Source organism: Lutjanus erythropterus, chromosome 2, assembly GCF_056507025.1.
Source record: "Lutjanus erythropterus isolate fLutEry1 chromosome 2, fLutEry1.hap2, whole genome shotgun sequence".
In the NCBI taxonomy this organism is placed as follows: domain Eukaryota; kingdom Metazoa; phylum Chordata; class Actinopteri; order Lutjaniformes; family Lutjanidae; genus Lutjanus; species Lutjanus erythropterus.
Genome location: NC_139318.1, coordinates 3,029,166 through 3,049,076, shown reverse-complemented (window position 1 = coordinate 3,049,076; position 19,911 = coordinate 3,029,166). Strand labels below are relative to the sequence as shown.

General features: G+C 36.6%; 2 long non-coding RNA genes across 2 annotated transcripts in view; both read left to right on the top strand.

Moving 5' to 3' along the window:
- The window catches only part of LOC146331012 (uncharacterized), a 150,987-nt gene extending 136,789 nt beyond the window's left edge, over positions 1 to 14,198 (top strand). The window contains exon 3 of the long non-coding RNA XR_014772417.1: positions 14,078 to 14,198. This is a non-coding gene — a long non-coding RNA (uncharacterized LOC146331012). The remainder of the gene's footprint in view (positions 1 to 14,077) is intronic.
- LOC146331013 (uncharacterized) lies at positions 3,096 to 6,941 on the top strand. Its single transcript, XR_014772416.1, has 3 exons — positions 3,096 to 3,237; positions 4,841 to 4,904; positions 6,689 to 6,941. It is a non-coding gene; the product is annotated as an uncharacterized LOC146331013 (long non-coding RNA).
- Positions 14,199 to 19,911: the final 5,713 nt, after the last annotated feature.

Genomic DNA, 19,911 nt, shown 5'->3' with positions numbered 1-19,911 from the left:
GGCTTTGTGTCAGTCGGCTTCTACGATCCGACTTGGAAAGAAACAGCTAAAGTTTATGGTCCAAAACACTGATGGAAATATAGAATATGATTTTCAAAAAAATGCAAGATCATGGAAAAGAAGCAACAGAACTGACATAAAATGTAGTTGAAATTTTAAACTTCAGTGTTAAATTTGAGTTGCAACATTGAGTTTGAGTTGAGACTGGGAGCAACAGATCACATCTGACCATCTGTCTTCCTCTGGTCTTTAGAAAAAAGATGCACCACACACAAAGACACCCTCCAACGTGGGGGTTAGAGCCTCATTCTTATTAACAAACTCAAGAAGAGTCAGTGTCCTGGAGAGAATGCATGAGTGTGTCTGCTCCCTAAAGGTCAGAGATAATAATGGCAGAGGTGCAGAATAACTGAATAATAGAAAAGTGTGCAGTCAGGCTGAAAGCAGTTAATGGATGCCCTAAACTCGAGAAGTTGAATGTATTAAGGGAAGATGTGTTCATCAGATAGTTGCTCATGAGATTTCCATTATAGCTTCATGCCACTGTTCACTCTTTGCACTCTAGAGGAAAAAAGAAAATTATGAATTAAATGGCTTAAAGCTGAACTGTGAGAGATACATAAAGATGATTAATGCAGTGACCAATGTGCATTTTTAGACTTGGATCCACTGAAAATTAAAAAACCTTTAAAAACAGGTGAGAATATGATCTAGCTGATCTGAAAATGTTAAAAAGTTTCTGAAGACTTGACCATGTTTTTGAAGTGTAAACTAAATGATATTGCATGTTGTTTATATAGACATAAAAAAAATCAGCATGTCATGGGTTGAATGTAGCTCAACAGGTCAGGTGCATCAGGTCAGCTGAAGACAAACAGCATGACTCACTCAGCTGTTCCCGTATCACTGCTTCAAAATGTTTTGTATTACTCTCATCTCTGTACATAAATCTAACTTTTGTTTGCTGCTTCCCCCTTGTGGTTCAAAAGAAAAGTACAACAGCCATTTACTGTTGCCCTGGGTCTCAGTACCCTGCTTCTCACTTTATACATGTCAGTTCACTTAGTATATGCAATACAAATTTTATTCAAAAGTAACCTTAAGAATTGCAAACAAAACCAACTAACAACAAAAGCCTACTGACCCATTAAAAGTATAAACAGGGTCAATATTTACAGTAAAATTGTGTACACCAATAAAATAAATGAGTACAGTTGTACTTTATTTTTAATGGTGTAGCTTAGATTTCTATTTCAGCAGAAGTAAAGCTAAATCCATAAAATTCCTGATCATATTTGCTTCCCTTCTGTGCTGGACAGATGGAGACATGAAGACAGGTTATCTCATGTTGTCATACAGGCCTGAGAACCTTTAATTGATTTTTTTTTTTGATTTCAGAGCTGCAACCTTAAATGAGCAGAATTCCTCATCTATCAATGAACAGGAATAAGGAATACACTGTGTGTAGAATTTGTACAGCAGCTTGCAAATGATTCTACTGGTGTAGAAAAAAATTTGATGCCACTTCCTGTTTCCAGTAGGTGGCACTACAGCGCACCCATTAATGATATGTTCCAGTATATTAAGTGTAGACAACACTGAAAATTTCATGTTAATCAGATGACTGTCACACGAGGCTTGCTTCCTAACGCCAGTAATTGCCGCAATGAGTATAACTCCTGATTGGGATGTAAATGTGATCATGAAGGGACTCTTATCAGACATGTGAAGGGGGTGACTTGGTCACTTATAAGTTACAGTAACTTCCTGTTTCATGGCAAGACTTCAAAACTCAACACCACCCCATACCCTTCAATTATAGCTAAATCTTTTAAGAACTTTTGATCATAAACTAGTCTGGATGGCACACACCCATTTTGAAGTCAATCTGATCAGTTCTCTAGGAGGGGTTTACTAAAACACAACATGTGGAAAGCAGCAAAATTGACCACAAAATTCAAAAATGCCTTCCTGTTGGGTTTAGACTGGCTCCAAGAGGCTTTAATGTACACCTGGACATGAAACATATGCCTACTGATTTTTTTTTACATGTTGATGAAACACGCTGCAGGGGCTGCTTCATTGAAATATTGTAGGGGGCCCAATGGAGCCATTTTGCAACACTGACTAAATATTATCCTGTAGGCCAGTTATCTTATCAAACATATTACGTTTGGGGTGGATTCGACCATGAAGCGCAAAGTTACAACAAAGTTACAACAAAGTTACAAAAACTTAACCCCACGCCACAGTGATGTCCTTCAATGATAGCTAAATCTTTTAATGACTTTTAACAGAAGAGTACAGTGACTGATAGAGAGCTGAACATTATGTCACCCTGAAGTTGACCTTTGGGATAAAGATAAATTAAGAAACCTGCAGTGAGGGGGGTATCTGTCCCTGGCAGCTGCCTGAGGAGGTGCCCTCAAGCTACTTGTTTGGCTCCTTGACTGGCTACTTCCAATTTGGTGGCCAGGCTGAGAGGTACTGATACAAATAATTTTGATTACATTTATATTCCAATTGTTATGAGAAGGCTTTAGATTTTTTTACTTCCCCTCAATTTAATTATACATGATCCAAGACTCTGAAGTTTAGAGTTAACTATTTACAAATTTTTCAGATTTGATGACTATGTTTAATGATGGTTTTTAGGTTTATCAATTTTAGGTTTAGATCAATTAATTGATTTGTTGAATTTGATTTGATGATTTTGCTTGAAAAACTTGAAAGCCCTAATTACTATATTTATATTTTTAAAATAATAAATAAATAAATAAAAATATGCATGATGAAACGATTCTCGAAGATCATACAGTTTTCTCCAGTTCCTTTGAAGATCAATAAACTTTTCATATTTTGATGTGAATGTCAACCTGTTGGCAGAGATGGATATTGGGGACTCTTATTTTGAAGGCGGCACAGTGAAAACTATTTTTATGAAGTTGTATATTGATTCTGCAGCAAAAACCAAATATTTCCTCAATTCTGTCACTCTGGAGTTCAGTCAAAAAATAAAACGGTGAAAAAGTTCCCTGGCACCCAGACACCCCCTCCCTCCTCGGGGGGGTCGTGTTGCCCAGGGCTCAACTTCACATGGTGTTCAAGTGATCAGAGGACACATCCGGAAATGTTGCAAATTGAGCGGATAATACCTGTTTAATGACGACATGTGGAGTACGCGAGGGAAAATGAGACCAAATGGACGGAAACAACAACAAAAACTGAAGTTTTGAGGTAAGTCGGAGGCTGAATGGACACACAAACACAAACTGTGTCGCTGCGTCCGTTGCTAGGTGGCTAACAGCTAAGCTAACAACACCTGTGGGTACATTAAGTTTGAGGCGGATAAACAACCCGCACAGCGGCCATTCAACCCGAATAAATGAAGGAAAGTTAAAATTTAAAATGAAGGGAAAATTGTGAGATTATTGTGGGACGTCACATGTCGTTTTACATCGCTTTTGTCAAGCTTTCCTTGTGTTATTGTCAGAGTAAATCAACGCCACCTGTGCATGAGTACTGAGCCAAAGTGAATATCGAACGATCGCGTCTAGAAGGAATCCTAGACTCGCGACAGATCTCGCGAGAGTGATCATTTTGAGACAAACCATAAATTTGCCTAACACTAACGCTAAGTATATTAAACCATAGACCCAGACGTTTTTTTTTCTTTTTTTTAACCACAGCGTTGTTGCCTTGTAAAACTACAGTATGAAACATAATTCATTTATACAACATGCTCAATAAAGAAACAACATATGCAAATCTCGCGAGAATTACGCAAATGAAGGCTTTCCTATATAGGCGGATGATAAACAGCAGTAAAAACAATACCCCTTTAGTAAAATCAAAATTATGAGTTTAAATCATAATAACGTTGTATCGCTGGTTATGACATTTTCTGATTATTTGGGCCTTTATCTCAGAAATTGGCTTTGTAACTAATAATGTTATTTTTTTTTTTTTTTATCTATCTATGGCTATACATCTATATGTGTGTGTGTGTGTGTGTGTGTATAGATGATGACGTTCCTATAAACTGTAGTTTATATACTGTATACCTGAGGGTAATGATGGATGATTTAATATTCCAACCCAAATCTAACAAAACAAAGAGCAATTCAGATTTATTTATATTTTGTCATGTGAAGTTTATCAAAAAACTTCACAAACATTTTGGCTTTTATTGAAGAGTTCATATGCCCTAACACAATCAGTCAATTCAGCATTGCTTTATCTGTTTATCAGCTGTAATTTCAGTGTCAGAATAATGAACAATATTAGAAATTTCCCATCATGGGCTGCAAAATTTATCACGTTTCCCTAGATACAAATAATTTAAAAAAGGAAATCTTAAAAACTTAGTGAATTCTGGCATTTCATAATCCATCAGAAAATTGTTATCCTTCTTCATCTTCCTCTTATCATTTTATAATTATTATTATTATTATTATTATTATTATTATTATTATTATTATTCTTAGTAGTAGTAGTAGTAGTATATTTTTTTATAGTCTCACATGTGACTGTATAGTATGTAAATATATCTATTTTGTATTTTTTTACTTTTCTTCTAATTTTTTAAGCAGATTTTTCAGATACTTAGATTACTTCAGATTAAAAATATTAGTTTTATGTTTTTCCTATGAAAAAATATATGCAAAAATATTTTAAAAACAGACGTGGCTAAGGAGGTCTCTTCTGAAAGATTTTAAAAAAAAATGGAACGCATTGGAATGAAAGATAATTGATGAGTACAGATATCCAGTTTTTATCGTATATACTGAGGTTGGTTTGAATGTGTACAACTCTGAATTTATTTTGTGTTTGATTGTAGATGGTTCCAGGTGGACTGCTCTGGTCTTCACACTGTCTGTGGGAAACTATGGAGGAGTCTTCAGGTTAGTCCACTTTCTACTGTTCATTCTGATTATACATATAAGTGTAAATACAGCGGTACAACGGCCCCCAGTTCTGAGAAGAAGAGTTGGTCACCAGCCTGAAAGCTCAGCAATGTACTGCTGTGAACAGAGTCAGCAATGAAATGTATTTTCAAATCTTGTTTGTTTGGTACAGACCCCAACAAATACCACATCATCATGATTGTAATAGTTGTTTTATTTTTTTCAGTCAAATGCAGGTTTTAAAGCAGTGCTGACTGAGGGGTCAAAGGTCATAGATATTGAATGTCACCTCAAACAATCCTTAACATTTTTGTGAGTGATTGTAGTGTGTGCCACAAAAATAATAATCACAAAATAACAATAGTTAAATAAGGCTTACAGTGAGGGGATTTGAACTGTGATTTGCTCATAATCAGAGTGAAACCACCAGCTGGGTGGGTATTATTAGGATTTTATCTATATATTATCAGCCTGGTTCTTTATCAGTACTACAGCTTCTTTTTTAGAATTGTTTTCATTATAACTATATTATAACTATAATTATGTTATTAATATTATTATTATTATTATTATTATTATCAGTAGTAGTAGTAGTAGTAGTAGTAGTAGTAGTATAATTTTAAAAATAATCAATTCAGAGCAGAATTTAGAATTGATTTCTAACTAAATATTTTTTCTAGAGCAGCAACATACAGTATCACCTCCCGTCCTCTCCAGTCTCAGCTGGGAGATATGCACAAGTGACAAATTCACCATATTATATACGCTACGTACGTTCACTATGCCCAATAAACAAAATAAACTCACAAAGTGACAACAAATACATACAGTACATCTACATTTACAGACCCAACAACCTTTTTACCAGCAGCACTGTCTTTACTTAGCCAGTTTGGATCACTATCGGGATACAAGGTAAACATGCACAAAAGTTCAAGTTCAAGTTCAAAGTTAACCCTGTTTCCAATTAATGATGGAGCGCTCGACTTGGATTACAATGATACACCATTTCAAATCAAAGAGAAACGGTTTACTTATTTAGGAGTAGCAGTCACACAAAAATCTATTCCAAGAAAATTACATAACTCTATTAAATCGGGTTAAAACATCGTTACTGCAGTGGTCCTCTCGTACACTATCCCTTGCTGGTCGAATAAATTCTATAAAAATGAACATACTCCCAAAATTTACATACTTGTTCCAGTGTATACCAATATTTATTCCAAAATCATTCTGTGTTTTGTTAGACTCAAACATCTCCTCATATATTTGACATATGACAAAAAGGGGTTGCACTAATAAATCCCTACTTTGGAGACTCAAACGAGACGGGGGCATGGGACTCTCTGATTTCCGTCATTGTTATTGGGCAACGAACATTTGTTGTATTGCCTTCTGGATCTGCTTCTATCATCAGCCCAACTGTCCAGAATGGACAATCGTAGAGCTAAACTCATGCCAGGATATCTCGCTCCCAGGCCTCTTTGGCTCTCCTCTCAGTTACTCCATGACTAAATCACTAGATAATCTGGTTGTGTGCCGTACCCTAAGAGTGTGGGCCCAGTTCAGGAGGACCTCTGGTTACAGCGACTTGTCTCTCTTGAGTCCTATTGCTTCATCATCTTTTTCTTCCATCCCTACATGATACAACTTTTCAGGACTGGCATAAGAAGGGCATCAGATGATTCAAAGACATGTTTGAAAATAAATGTTTCATGTCTTTCAGCCAACTATCAGAGAAATACAGATTACCTAAAACACATTTTTTCCGATACTTGCAGGTCAGACACTACGTATCCTCTATCCTCCCATACTTTCCTAAAGAACCTGACTCCAATCTTGCAGACACAATCCTGTCGTTTGATCCACTATCTCAGGGTGCCATGTCAACACTTTACAGGAAAATTTCTATGCTAACATGTCCCCCCTTGGACAGGATTAAAATAGCTGGAGAACATGATTTAGGACGTACACTATCAGCAGACCAATGGGACTCTATCTTTACGTCAATACACAAATCCTCGCTTTGTGCAAGACGCTGTTTTCTTGCTCTTAAAACGACTGAAACTGATACTCACTGTGTGACGAAGGGTCTAATGTTGGAGCTAAATACACTCTCTCTCTCTCTCTCTGTCTCTCTCTCTCTCTCTCTCTCTCTCTCACTCTCTCTCTCTCTCTCTCTCTCATATTCCTTGTGGCATTCCTGGTTCAATGAGGCAGAAATGTGAGATGATTAGACTGTGGAATCACCTGCTTAATATGTCAGAAAACAGCATCAATAAGAAGGTTTTTCTCTGGAGTAAATTGCACAACTCTCCTTGGGTTAAAGAGATTAATGATATCTTTGAGGAAGCTGAGTTACAATATATGTTTAGTAATAATTTAACATGTAGCATAAACATAATTAGAGGAAAGTTACTTGCTAAATTTTAGGCTTAGATTTGAGTTAAATGATACTTTGTTAAAACTCAAATTACGAACATATATTCAAATCGAGCACAATTATGGTCCTGAATTTTATGTTACAGCAAATCTTACAAGGAGTCAGAGGTGTTTAGTTGCACAGTTGAGAAGAGGAATCCTTCCTCTGAACCTTGAAGTTGGTGGATTTAAAAACATCCAGGAGGATGACGGGTTATGTGAGATGTGTGATTTAGGAGAAGCTGAGAACAAATTACATTTTCTTTTGTATTGTCCTTTTTATGACGAGTTAAGAAAACCTTTATTCCATGAAATGTCTTCAAAATCCAGAAATGTTCTGGTGCTCTGATGATGACAGAATGGAATGGCTGTTTAATTTTAATGTTTATAAGTTGGTCAATTTTGTTTCTAAAGCTTGGGAAAGGCATCAGGAAAGGTTATTTAATTAACATTAATTGTGAGCTATGTTGTGTTTTTGTTTTGTTTTGTTTTTGTTTGTTTTTTCTGGTTTCTGGTCTGTTTATCTAAATAGTTGTGTCTTGTAAGCCTGTTTGGGCTGGGCACTTGGTGCATGACACAATAATAAAAATTCATTAACACACACACACACACACACACACACACACACACACACACACACACACACACACACACACACACACATACTTCAACACACAAAAGTGTAATGTTCACTTTTTTCTGCTATTTATTTTATGAAGTGTACCTTTTTGTTTTTGTTTGTAATCATTACAAATACTTTGACAATAATGTTTTGTGCATTTATGCCAATAAAGTTTTTTTGAATTGAATAGAATTTTTTAAAAAAGTGTCATCAATGGAATTTTAAATAAAGTTTATCATCAAAAGAATTTAAAAAAAAGCATCATCAAAGGAATTCCATTCTGTGATGTCATAGTGACATCATTACAAGAGTAAACACAGCCAGATCCATTCTGTAGTGTACATTTGAATCAACAGGAGATACCTTTGAACAGGACATATATCACTGTGAGATAAACAACAACTTCAGACTACAATTCACTAAGTCTTTGAAACTAAGGTTAAATATGAGTTCCCTTATCAAACAGGTGAACCAGCTGCAAGCTCAGCTCAAAGCAGAAGAGAATGATTATGAACAACTGTGGGACCAGATTGAGTATCTGACTGGAGAGCTCGAAAAAGAAAGGAGATGGAGAGAGAAGCAGAAATCTCAGCTGCAGAAAGAATTGGCCAAAAGACGAGAGCTGTACGCTCAAAAGGTCCATCTTCAACAACAACTGGAAGAACAGGAGCGCAGGGAGGAGTATTTGGTGATTAAGTACCAAGAAAATCTGGACGAGATGAACGCTCAACTCCAAAAAGCAGAGGATAATTATAAAGACCAGTGTGACCAGACTGACTATCTGATTGGACAGCTCGATGTTGAAAAGAAATGTAGACAGAAGCATAAAGCTCGGTTGCAGAAAGAATTAGACAAAAGTCAAGAGCTGTATGGTGAAAAGGTTCATCTTCAACAACAACTGGAAGAACTGCAGATAAAGTTGTCTGAACAGCAGCGCAGGGAGGAGTATTTGGTGTGTAAGGACCAGGAAAATCAGACAGAGCTTGAGAATGTCTATTTTGCCAATGGGGCCCTTGTTAAAAAACTGGAAGAGATGAACGCTCAGCTCCAAAAAGCAGAGGAGAGGAATGCTGAGCTCTCCACCAACCTGGAGAGAGAGAGCAAGAAAAATCAGAAACTTGAGAAAGACCCCCCCCGCCCCCCCACAACACAATTAAATAAAAGGTGTTTATGTCCCAAATAAACATCACTATAATGTGACCCCCCCCCCCCCCCCCCAACAACACATTTAATTTAATGAAAAAGGTAGGCGGACACCAGGTAGGACAGTTTGCAGACCACCAGCCCTCTGCAGTTTCACAATTCCATTCTGATTGGCTGTAGAAGGCTTGGGGTTTGCATGTTCTCCTCGTGTCTGTGTGGGTTCTCTCCGGGTGCTCCGGCTTCCTCCCACAGTCCATCACCATCATTTTCTCATATTGCCCTTGACAGTTTTTTCCTTCTTTTCATTGACAGTTTTTTTTCTTTTGTCTTGTTGAAAAAATAAATAAAATAAAAAAAACCAAGTAACTCTGCCAAAGTGTCTCTTTTGGGTCACTTTGCCGGTCCCAAGCCCGGATAAAGGAGGAGGGCTGGTTAGAGCTAGCAATTCCACCCCACATAACAGTCTTTTTTATTAAACTTGATATTCTAATATTTAACAATACAGGACAAAAGGGACTTAGATGGGTCTCCCTGTAGCTCAGTTGGTAGAGCGTGTGCACTACTGAGGCTGTCAGTCCTCTGCAGCGGCTGCTGGTTCAACTCCTGCCTGCAGCTCATTGGCTGTGTGTCATCCTCTCTCTAATCCCTTTCCTGTCATATCTTCAGCTGTCCTATCACAATAAAGACAAAAAATAATCTTTGATTTATGTAATGTAGGTCTAGACAAAGCATTTAAGTCATTTATTAGTTATTTATTTCTGTTATTTTGAGGAGTGATGGCCTATTTCAATAGCAAAATAAAAAAAACAAACCAAGAATCAACAGAAGAAAGTTCATTTGTAGTTCTAAACATATATAAGGTGTTTTTACTCACTTTTTGTCTCTCCCACGACATTATTCCTTCTCCTACAGCGTCCATTACAATTACATGCAAATTGTCTATTATAGCAAATTAGGCCATGACATCATTTAGCAACTTTTAGGACTTTTAGGACATCTAATGGCTACTTTCCTTACTGAGGAGTTAGCAACACTGCTCTTAAGCTAATTATTGCCCTGGCAAGGTTGTTTATGAGCAATATAGCTTATAAACTGAGGGAAGATGTTAAAAATGAAAAGTAACTGAGCTGTATGTTCTTAAAATCTCCAGATGAATCTGTATAATACATAAATCTAACATAGTGTCACAGCAGCACAGACTGTGCGTCACACTGTCATGTTAACTGCTATTTGGGGAAGCAGATTCATTTTTCCCGTTTGCTGCAGGTCCACTTTAAATTTACATGGTATATAATCCACTCACTAAAATAAAGATGAAGCAACTACAAGTCAGAACACTGATTAGAAAATTCATCATCATTTATCACAGAAAATCTTCAATCAGTTACACTCAATTTATGTTGGTTTGGCAAAAAACGTACGTCTCTGTCATAGGAGATAGTGTCAGACTGACAGCGTCATGTTTAAATCTGCTGTATGTATATTGCAATAGTTGTTTTTTTCTTTTTTTTTAGTCAAATGCAGATTTTAAAGCAGTGCTGACTGAGGGGTCAAAGGTCACAGATACTGAATGTCACCTCTTACATGCAACGATTCCTCTGAATTCTCTAAATCTGTTAATGATATTATAGATTTTACATGGTGAGATCTCTAACTTCCTGTCCTGTTTTAAAATATATTGCAGGCATCAAGTATTTGTCTATTCTATTTGCCAGGTATTTAGAATTTCTAGCATCCAATTTTACATTTAAATATCTCAAATAATTATGCAAACATGTCAATGAATGTGTCAGTACAATAGCTATTAAAATCATAGTTATCAATAATTTGTTCACTTCAACCTTTTATGTATTGGTTTAAGTTCTATATGAAATATTTGACCTGGTCTCACAACCTGACTGTGATCAGTTGTACCACCTGACAGTAATGACAGGAAATATGATGAATTATTGCATTTTTATTTCAAACACAAACAAGTGTTTGTTTGTTTTTTTGTCAAGAATCTCTAATGAAGTAACTTTTCTAGGAAGTTCATGCATTTATGATAAAATAACATTTGTTTTTACATCAGCTGTACCACCTGACATTAGAAGTGTTTCAGTCACCTACAAGAGCTGCATGATGTGGCAAAAAAGTCCAAATACAATTATTTTGACTGAATTTGCAATATGTGATATGATTAGTGGAAATGCATCACCATTTTCATGTTCACTGAAAAAAAAAAGGTCAGGTTTTTAGGTCAGATCATCTCTGCAGCTCTACACTACCTCATTATAATACTGTTTTCTCATACATTTTTCCTTTTTCAAAAAATTGTGATTTGGTTCTGGGTCTGAAACCTTAACTTTAACCTCTTTTCCTCACTATTAAAGTACGACTATTACAGCTTTACCACTATGGGTCTTTTAATTTTTTTTTTTTGAAAGGTTTCAAACATAAAATCATGTCACAGTCTTTTATTTTAACTATCATTAAAATTAGGCCTGTGTGGTATACCGGTTTGTACCGAAAACTGGTCTTTATTTTCATTATGATATGAATTTTTCATATTTTTCACCATACTGGTGAATAGCCCAAACAATATCCGGAACGTGCGCAGCGGGAAAATGTTTCAGCAGGGACCCATTTCACTGCTGCACACCAACACCACAGGCGCGCTTGCTTGAGTGTGTGCACGAGGGTTGTTCCTGGCAACTGATTTCCCTGTTGATTAAACGCAAAATTTAATTTAGACTAGACAACTAGTCTAACACTAAGAAAAACACTCAGAAAGCAGTTAAAATTTAGCAGAGTTTATTCATTTATAATGTTAAACTGTCTGAAAAAAATACTGTGTGTATTAAGAGCCATTTGAAGATGTTAATCACAGTCTACAATCACCACATCACACTTTAAATGTCACTGAAATGTGCACTACTTTGTGTTGTGCAATATAAACGTTACACATTAATGTACAAAATATGACAACAACTCAATAAACGCTTCACCTTTTAAGACTGAAGAGGGTCACAGTGTCTGCAGGTAAAGGAACCAGAGCTAATGTTAGCTGCCAGCCCGACACACAGTGTGGCTAACGTTAGCTGCCAGACTGACACACAGTGTGGCTAATGTTAGCAGTGCTAGACTGACACACAGTGTGGCTAACGTTAGCTGCCAGCCCGACACACAGTGTGGCTAACGTTAGCTGTCAGCCCGACACACAGTGTGGCTAACGTTAGCTGCCAGACTGACACACAGTGTGGCTAACGTTAGCAGTGCTAGACTGACACATAGTGTGGCTAACGTTAGCTGCCAGCCCGACACACAGTGTGGCTAACGTTAGCAGTGCTAGCAGCAGCAGCAGCAGCAGCAGCTCCGCTTGCAGGTTTATGTCCATGTCTGTGCTTAATGTGGTCATGTTTCTCTAGTCGAGTGAATATATATCAGCTTATTCTGTCACAGTCTACATTCATCTGTCCGACTTTGCTGATGTAAACATCCGGTGTTGCCATGGTGATCGGTTCATATGTGCTGGGTGAGAGGAGCTTCCGTCTGACAGTGCTGCAGCACAGACTAGTGGCGTTCAGCTGCATCAAATCTTAGAGGCAACAGATAACTGTCATCATGCATGAATGAAATATTGATAAATATTTTATTTTTAAATATTTTAAACTACTAGTATTTCTGGTGCCGACTAGCATGGGTGGGGACGTTTAATCGTATAGTCGTCCCCGCCATGTGATGGTAACCATACTTTGAAGGGGTCATGCTTTTACCTGTCTGGACATGAAAAAAAACATGATACAGTCCTTATGACAGTAAAATGGGCTGTTTAAAGACAATCAACTGCAGTAATTCTTTTCTCATTAGAGGAAAATGTAGGTAAGAACACTGTTGCATGAAAAAAAAAAAATCCCGTCAAATTCTGTCAAACTGATATGATTTTTTTTTTTTAAATGTGATGTGAAAATTTTGTCATACCACCCAGCCCTAATTAAAATAGAATTTTTAATAGTTTTCTCTCTCTCGTTGCACCACCTGACATTTTGGGGGGTTTGAGATGTTAAAACATAAAATATATTATTTGAATGTTCAGATTTTTTTTCAAACTAAACAGCCTCCACAGTATACAGTGATATCTGTCATGAATTGATTCAATTATTTTAAAAGGAAATTTAGTTATTGGACACAAAAGTCTGTCTGCTGTGTCACTGACCCTAATATAAATGCAGGGGTGGAAGTAACTAATTACAAATACTCAAATTTGGAAAATTAAACTAAGACTTAAAATGAGAAAAGAAATGACACAAAAACAGAAAGGAAAAATGTGCTTTGTATCATATCAATTATTAATGATTAATAATCATTTCAACTATGATTTAAGGAAAATGCACAAAATTTGTAACCCTTTCTAGAGGTGACTGACATCAACGTTTAGAAATAACTAACACTCTGAGTCGTTTTTCTGACAAATACTTTGTACTTTTACTGTACTTAAATATATATATGTAACACCAGTACTTTTACTTGTAATTGAGTGATATTTTAGCAGTGTAACAGTACTTGTACTTGAGTACAGACTGTCAGTACTCTCTCCACCTCTGTATAATTGAAATAAGTGATGGAGGCAGCAGTAGAGCAGAAACTCCTCTGTTCTGTGAGCTAAAATGATGTTTCTGACAGTTGACTGTGGGACTTGGACAGATATTTGACTTCTGTAACGGTGGTTTCCTAAAAGAACAGGCTGCCTCACAGCGAGGTAAAGTGCCGAAAATATTATATAATAATAATAAATAACAATTTTTTCAGGTGGCTAAAATCTGTTTTATTGCTGACTCTGTCCACAACAGGACTCTGTTTAGTCTCTGTGCTGGTGTCCCTCACTACTTCTAGGAAGTGTGTTGTACTGAACACCATCTACTGTAGGAAACACACTGACTGTGGATCAGTCGCTCAGACAACCACACTTCAAATAACCTGACTTTTATTCCTCTTACACTTGTAGATATGCAGCCTCAATGGAGGACATCTTGGAAGACGATCAAGTGAGAGAACATCTTCACTGTGGTGAGATATTTATTCTCAGTATGACCAACTGCTGCGGACAAAATGTTTTCAATTGAGTCGCCTCTTTGTTAAAGGAGCAATCTGTAAAATATGGCCAGAATTTAAAGTTAAAGCATGACTACCACAGTCATGTCAATTCCATGTCAGCAGAAGTCTGCAGAGTCTCCACCAGTAGCACCAAGTCTGCCACAGTTAAGTCAATTCTGTCTGAAGGAGGTGGGTGGAGTGGTTGTATTAGCTTGGAGGCTAGTCTCCAGGGTTTTGGTGTCCCAAGGTTGATGGTTCAGTTACCTCATTCTGACCCATAGTTCTATAGTCCTAATATATTAGAACTATTCCCACATATGCTCTATAAACATGCCATTAAGAGTGTAGGCATAGTATATTTTTGAGATATGAATCTGATTCACTGACAGGCTGAACACCAGTTTATAAACAACTAAAAGAACGTTGGTTTAAACATGTAGTGTGAAACAATCCTGTTGTTAACTGGTTGATCATCATTCAGGTAAGTGGTTGCAGATGAACGTTAATCTTCTTGGTTTAAGAACAATCATCTCCACATACACTGTGAATCGGAGCAGCCTGTAGGGGGTGCTGCTGTGCTGGTGTCTTTGAAGACAATAACACACGTCCTCAAGCAGGATTCAAACCAACACTGATCAGACGACCTCAGTCTTAGCCTCTTAACCTCCTGAGCTGATCTCTGTGCAGCAAGTTCAGCTTGTTTGGGAGAAGAAAGTTCTGGTTTCAAAACTTTCTGTCAGGATTGAACCCAGAACCTTGACATCCTGCATCCAATACATAATTGAGTGAGCTAACCACTTTGGTTTGTCATGAATCAACCCAGCATGTCAACAAGTCCACTTTGCACTAAGATGTCCTGTCTGAATGCTTTTATGTCTTCACTTTGGGTGCTGGACTTCAGAATTCACTGAGCCTCATAAGAATGAGACCTAAGACAGTCCACTGTGATTCTGAACAGGCAGTTGATCTCTGTTGCTTAGAGCTTTTCACTCTTTCCATTGAACTGGCTAAAGATAACATGACCAGTATGGAGGAGTATTCTATCATGTTTTTATTCTCTCAGTGCCCACTTACAGTCAGCTATATTTAGGCTAAGAACATGTACCACACTGCAGTGGTCAACAACACTATTTCCAAAGAAACAGGGCAACGTGCCATTAAAGTTAAAGCTCCATCTGATTGGACCAACCTGGCCAGGTCACTGAGATCTTTTACCTCCTTTCATTTTTTAAAGCATTTCTTATCTTCAGCCTGCTTTTGCTTCTAATTATACTGAAGTTATCAACATAACTGATCCCTATTATGTAGAGACTGCATGTAAATTAATGTATATAGCTCTTTATGAATATGTGCACAGTTTCTGTATGTGTTTTGGTATATTTAGGGCCATCGGTGTGAGTGGCTGTCTGGGTTTGTGTATGTGTTAGTGCATCTGTGTTTTGCTTCATGTACTGTATTTTCAGTATATTTGTGTCCAGGAAATCCCCTTGAAAATGAGACGATTTGCATCAAGAACTTTATTCTTCTAATAATTATATGTATATAATTCTAATAATTTAGTCACTTATTCAGCTTCCTTCACCTGATCTTTTGGTATCATTCGGACATTTTTACCATAATGGAACATAAAGGTTTGACATTTATGTTGTAACATTTGTATTTTAGTTGAGAAGCCACTCAACAAAAAAAATATATAAATGAGAGAAACTCCAACAGTTTTCAGAGAAATAACATTTTATTCACACTCAGTATCATACATTTTCAACATGTTACTTATTAGTGGCCAGAGATGGACACTACAACCCATTCTCCCTCTTCCTCTCCCAAGGCAATGCAACTTTTACCAATTTCATCTACAGTTGCAATTCAAGGTACTCAACAAAGGTTAAAAGACAGTTTATGAAAGAAAGGCAGTTGGTACATGAAAAGATCATTTCTAAGAAAAAAACAATTGATTTATAAGAACAATGAATAAATAGATAGCAAAGTAAATAAAATCAAGATTTAAAAGAAAAAAAGTTTTAAAGAACTAAAATAACTGAACTAAAGTGTCCATGAACAGAGTGGTTTGGGGTCCTGGTTCAAAAGTTTAAAGGGTGAGGCTACTTTTATTTTGACAGGGTGTCTGTTCCAGAGCAGTGTGGCACAGTGACTGAAGGTTGCTTCACCAGGTTTAGTCCTGAGCAGCCCAGTCCCATCTGACCAGGCAGGAGAGAACTCCTCACACACATCTGTAATGTATTTTGGTCCCACTCCACACTGTAAACCCAAATAACTCAGCAAAAAATTGAGGCAATCAGTTGCCATAAGTTTTTTTAGTTTTTTTTAACTTAAACGTTGGAGGTTATCAGAGCTTAAATATAGTTAGTGTTACATGTACTCTTTGATTAGTTAAATTAAAATATTTGATCAAGCCAACTCAAATATTTTCAGTAAAATGCAACAAGAATTTTTATTTACGCCACCCATTGCAACACTGTAAAAATGAAAAAGTTAAGAAAACTTAAAATTCCAAGGCAATTTAATTTAATAAATTTGCCCAACTCAAGTTTTGAAAGTTTTACCAACTAATAATCTTGAGATAATTCTTCATATAATTTTCAAGCATCCATGTAAAGACAAATCAGGTTGACAGTTCAACAATTTTTAAAATATGATTTTTTTGGGCGGTTTCTAAAACTCACAAGATGAAAGTAAATTATCTCAAAAGATTACAGATCTGCAAAAGTTTATTTCAGAGTTTGAAAACTTTGTCAAAGTTATGACAGTTTGATGTAAAACTCTTAAATCTAGTGAAGGCAACTGCCTTAAAATTATGAGTTTTCTCAATTGTGTTTTTTTTCCAGGACAGAACTCATTAATTTTAAGAATTAAAAACTATTATATGATGTTCGTTTAAGGTTAAACCTAAAAGTTTAAGTTTTGCTACTTTGGTTTTACTGTGTATTGATTCATAATCAATCGGCATGGCCATATATTCCACCCTGTGGCGAACAGGAAACCAGTGAAGTGGCCTAAGAATCCCAGTGATGTGGTCTGATCTTGGTCACTGCATTTTGAATAAGCTGAAGCTTTGCGATGTTTTTTCTGAAAAACTCTGAGTGGATGAGTTTTAACAGTCCCTGAGTTTATATGTATATGTGAGATGAAATAAAGCTGATCTTGTTACTGCTTCTATGTGGATATTTAGACTAAGATTAGAGTTAACAATAACATCCAGAGTGGCACCACAGCGCACAGGGTCTAATTTAATATTGATCTATTTGAGAAGTGTCATTTGGCTTCAATTTTAACAATTAGCCATGCATAATAATATCAGTTCATCAGTAACAGCTGATAAAGGCTTTAAACTGAAATATCAGATCGGCTCACAATGTGAGTAGGTCTGCAGTGTGGAGTGTGAAGTTGTTGTTTGCAGTGATTGGTCAGTGTTAGTGATGCAAAGAGGAGCTGAATCACACTCCTTCAACACTACAAATGTAACTTTAAGAGCTGTCATCCTGATCATTAAGATGAGTAAAGAACAACGTAAAAATCTGTCAGCGATACTTTTCTTATGTGTTAATTCCATTACAGAAGAGGCCTGATGTTCTCTGAAATTAGGTGGATAAAGACGTGCATATATATTGTCTGCAACTGGTTAAACTGAGTTGGAAGATCAGATATCTGCAAAAACCCAATAACATGCATCTCTGTTAACAATATGTGTAGAGATGAAGATATCCATTGTGGTCAGTTTTGACATAATGCACTGTATAACGCCCACATTTTGTAATAGAATAGATCAGTCATTCCCAAACACTGGGTCAGGACCCACAGATGGGTCACAGGAGATTTTATTTGGGTCCCCTACAAAATAAAATACTGTGGAAGAAATTCTGCAAAATTTAAGATTTATATCTGCAGTACATCTTTTATAAAGCATTTAAAATGTGTTGACTGTTTTACTAATGAGAGGGAAAAAGAATTCCATCTAAATGAGTTATGAAGTAGGCTAAAATGTTCTACACTGTAAAAACAAAAAAATTCAGGGCAATTTACTTCAATACATTTTTGAGTTTTGAGCCTGACTCAAACTCATAAGTTCTAAAGAACTGTTACCAGCTAATAATGTTTTGTTGAGATAATTAACTTTTCTTCTTTAGATTAACTTAAATTGAGTTTTAGAAAGCCCCAAAAAGTGAATTTCAAAAACTGAGTAAAGTCTTTGAAGTAAGTTTCCTTGAAATTGAGTTATCTGAACTTTTTTTTAAAGTTTCTTTTCTTGATCAGAGGAAATAAAAATATTGGGACGGCCTGAATGCATTATTTTTTATTTATAAAGAATTTAATGTGTTTATGCATGTGTCAAGATAATATATGGTGATGCTGAGTTGGCAGTAACATTCTTTAATGCCCAAATTAATTTTCCCAAGATTTATTAATAAAGCCTGTTGGGTCACGATGGGCCGTCATTTTTAAAAAGCGGGTCTCCAGAAAAAAGTCTGGGAAACACTGGTATAGATAATAATGATAACCGCCACATTATGCAATATTTTATGTGGAAATCTATTGCATATTGTGTTCAGGCTGCTTATTACAAAATGTGGGTGTTATTACAGAATGAAGTCAAAATTGACTATATTTGTGTGATGTCACTATAAGGCCTGCAGGTTATTTTAATGCCTCAAAGATGACTTGCTGGTGTTTTCATGTGTCAACAGATTAACGATTGTGTGGAAGTTGCATCCGTTGTGACTGACAGAACTGCCGTGTCCTGTCTGCCTGCTCAAAAACAAGAGGAAGGCGCCGTTTAAAATGTGAGTATATTTGACATTCCACATCGCTACATCAGCCTCCGTACTCTAAAACACAGTTTACATGTGGATACACCAGAGGTCTGCCAAAGTATCTGTACCTTTGATTTGAAGTAACAACACCCCCTGGTGCACAAGTTCTTGAATGGCATTCTGGGAAATAAAACCCTTCTAATTTAAAGTAGGCAAGGCAGGTTGATGGAACATTGTTGCATAAATGATAAACTTTATAACATAACTAGTGGGATGCAAGAGACAGACTGCATCTACTGCAAATATCAGAGTGAATTTTTTCCTTCATGTCCATGAATCAATCCACATCTCCATTCATCTGACAATCAAACCTGACTTTCAAAACCAAGATCGACTTATTATTATACTGTCCAGGGGCGTCCCACACTGGTGTTTCCCCCCAGTCCGACATCAAGTATACTTTACTAGAGAATGCAGTCATTTTAACAGTGAACAATATAACAGGCCAACATTAAAAGAAGTAAAGGCAGTTTCATGTGCAGCCTGTTCTCGGGTTTATCTGCACAAACATGACTCAACAATCAAAACTCAATCAAAAGAATTCAAATAACACACAATGAAATGTGACAGAGTGACAGAGAATACGTCACATCAGTGCGAGCAGATGTCGAGTAGTGCAATGTGTCTTTAATGTATGACTTTTATAGCAGCTCCACTGTTTCAATGGAAATCAATTCAAAAGGTGAGAAAAACAAACCAGCACCTACAACACACTGAACACTGTTCACTGCAGCTTTCAGCACTTCAGGATACCAGCAGAGAATCCTTCAGAGTGTCATTCACAATACTTTTGAAAATGGAACACAAAAACAGATCTGGCAGTTTAAATGTGTCTTTGCAGTATTCTTTAGACAGAGAAAAATGCTGACAAAGTCTCTTATTTGTTTATGTTCATGGAGATTTAATTAGGACAAAT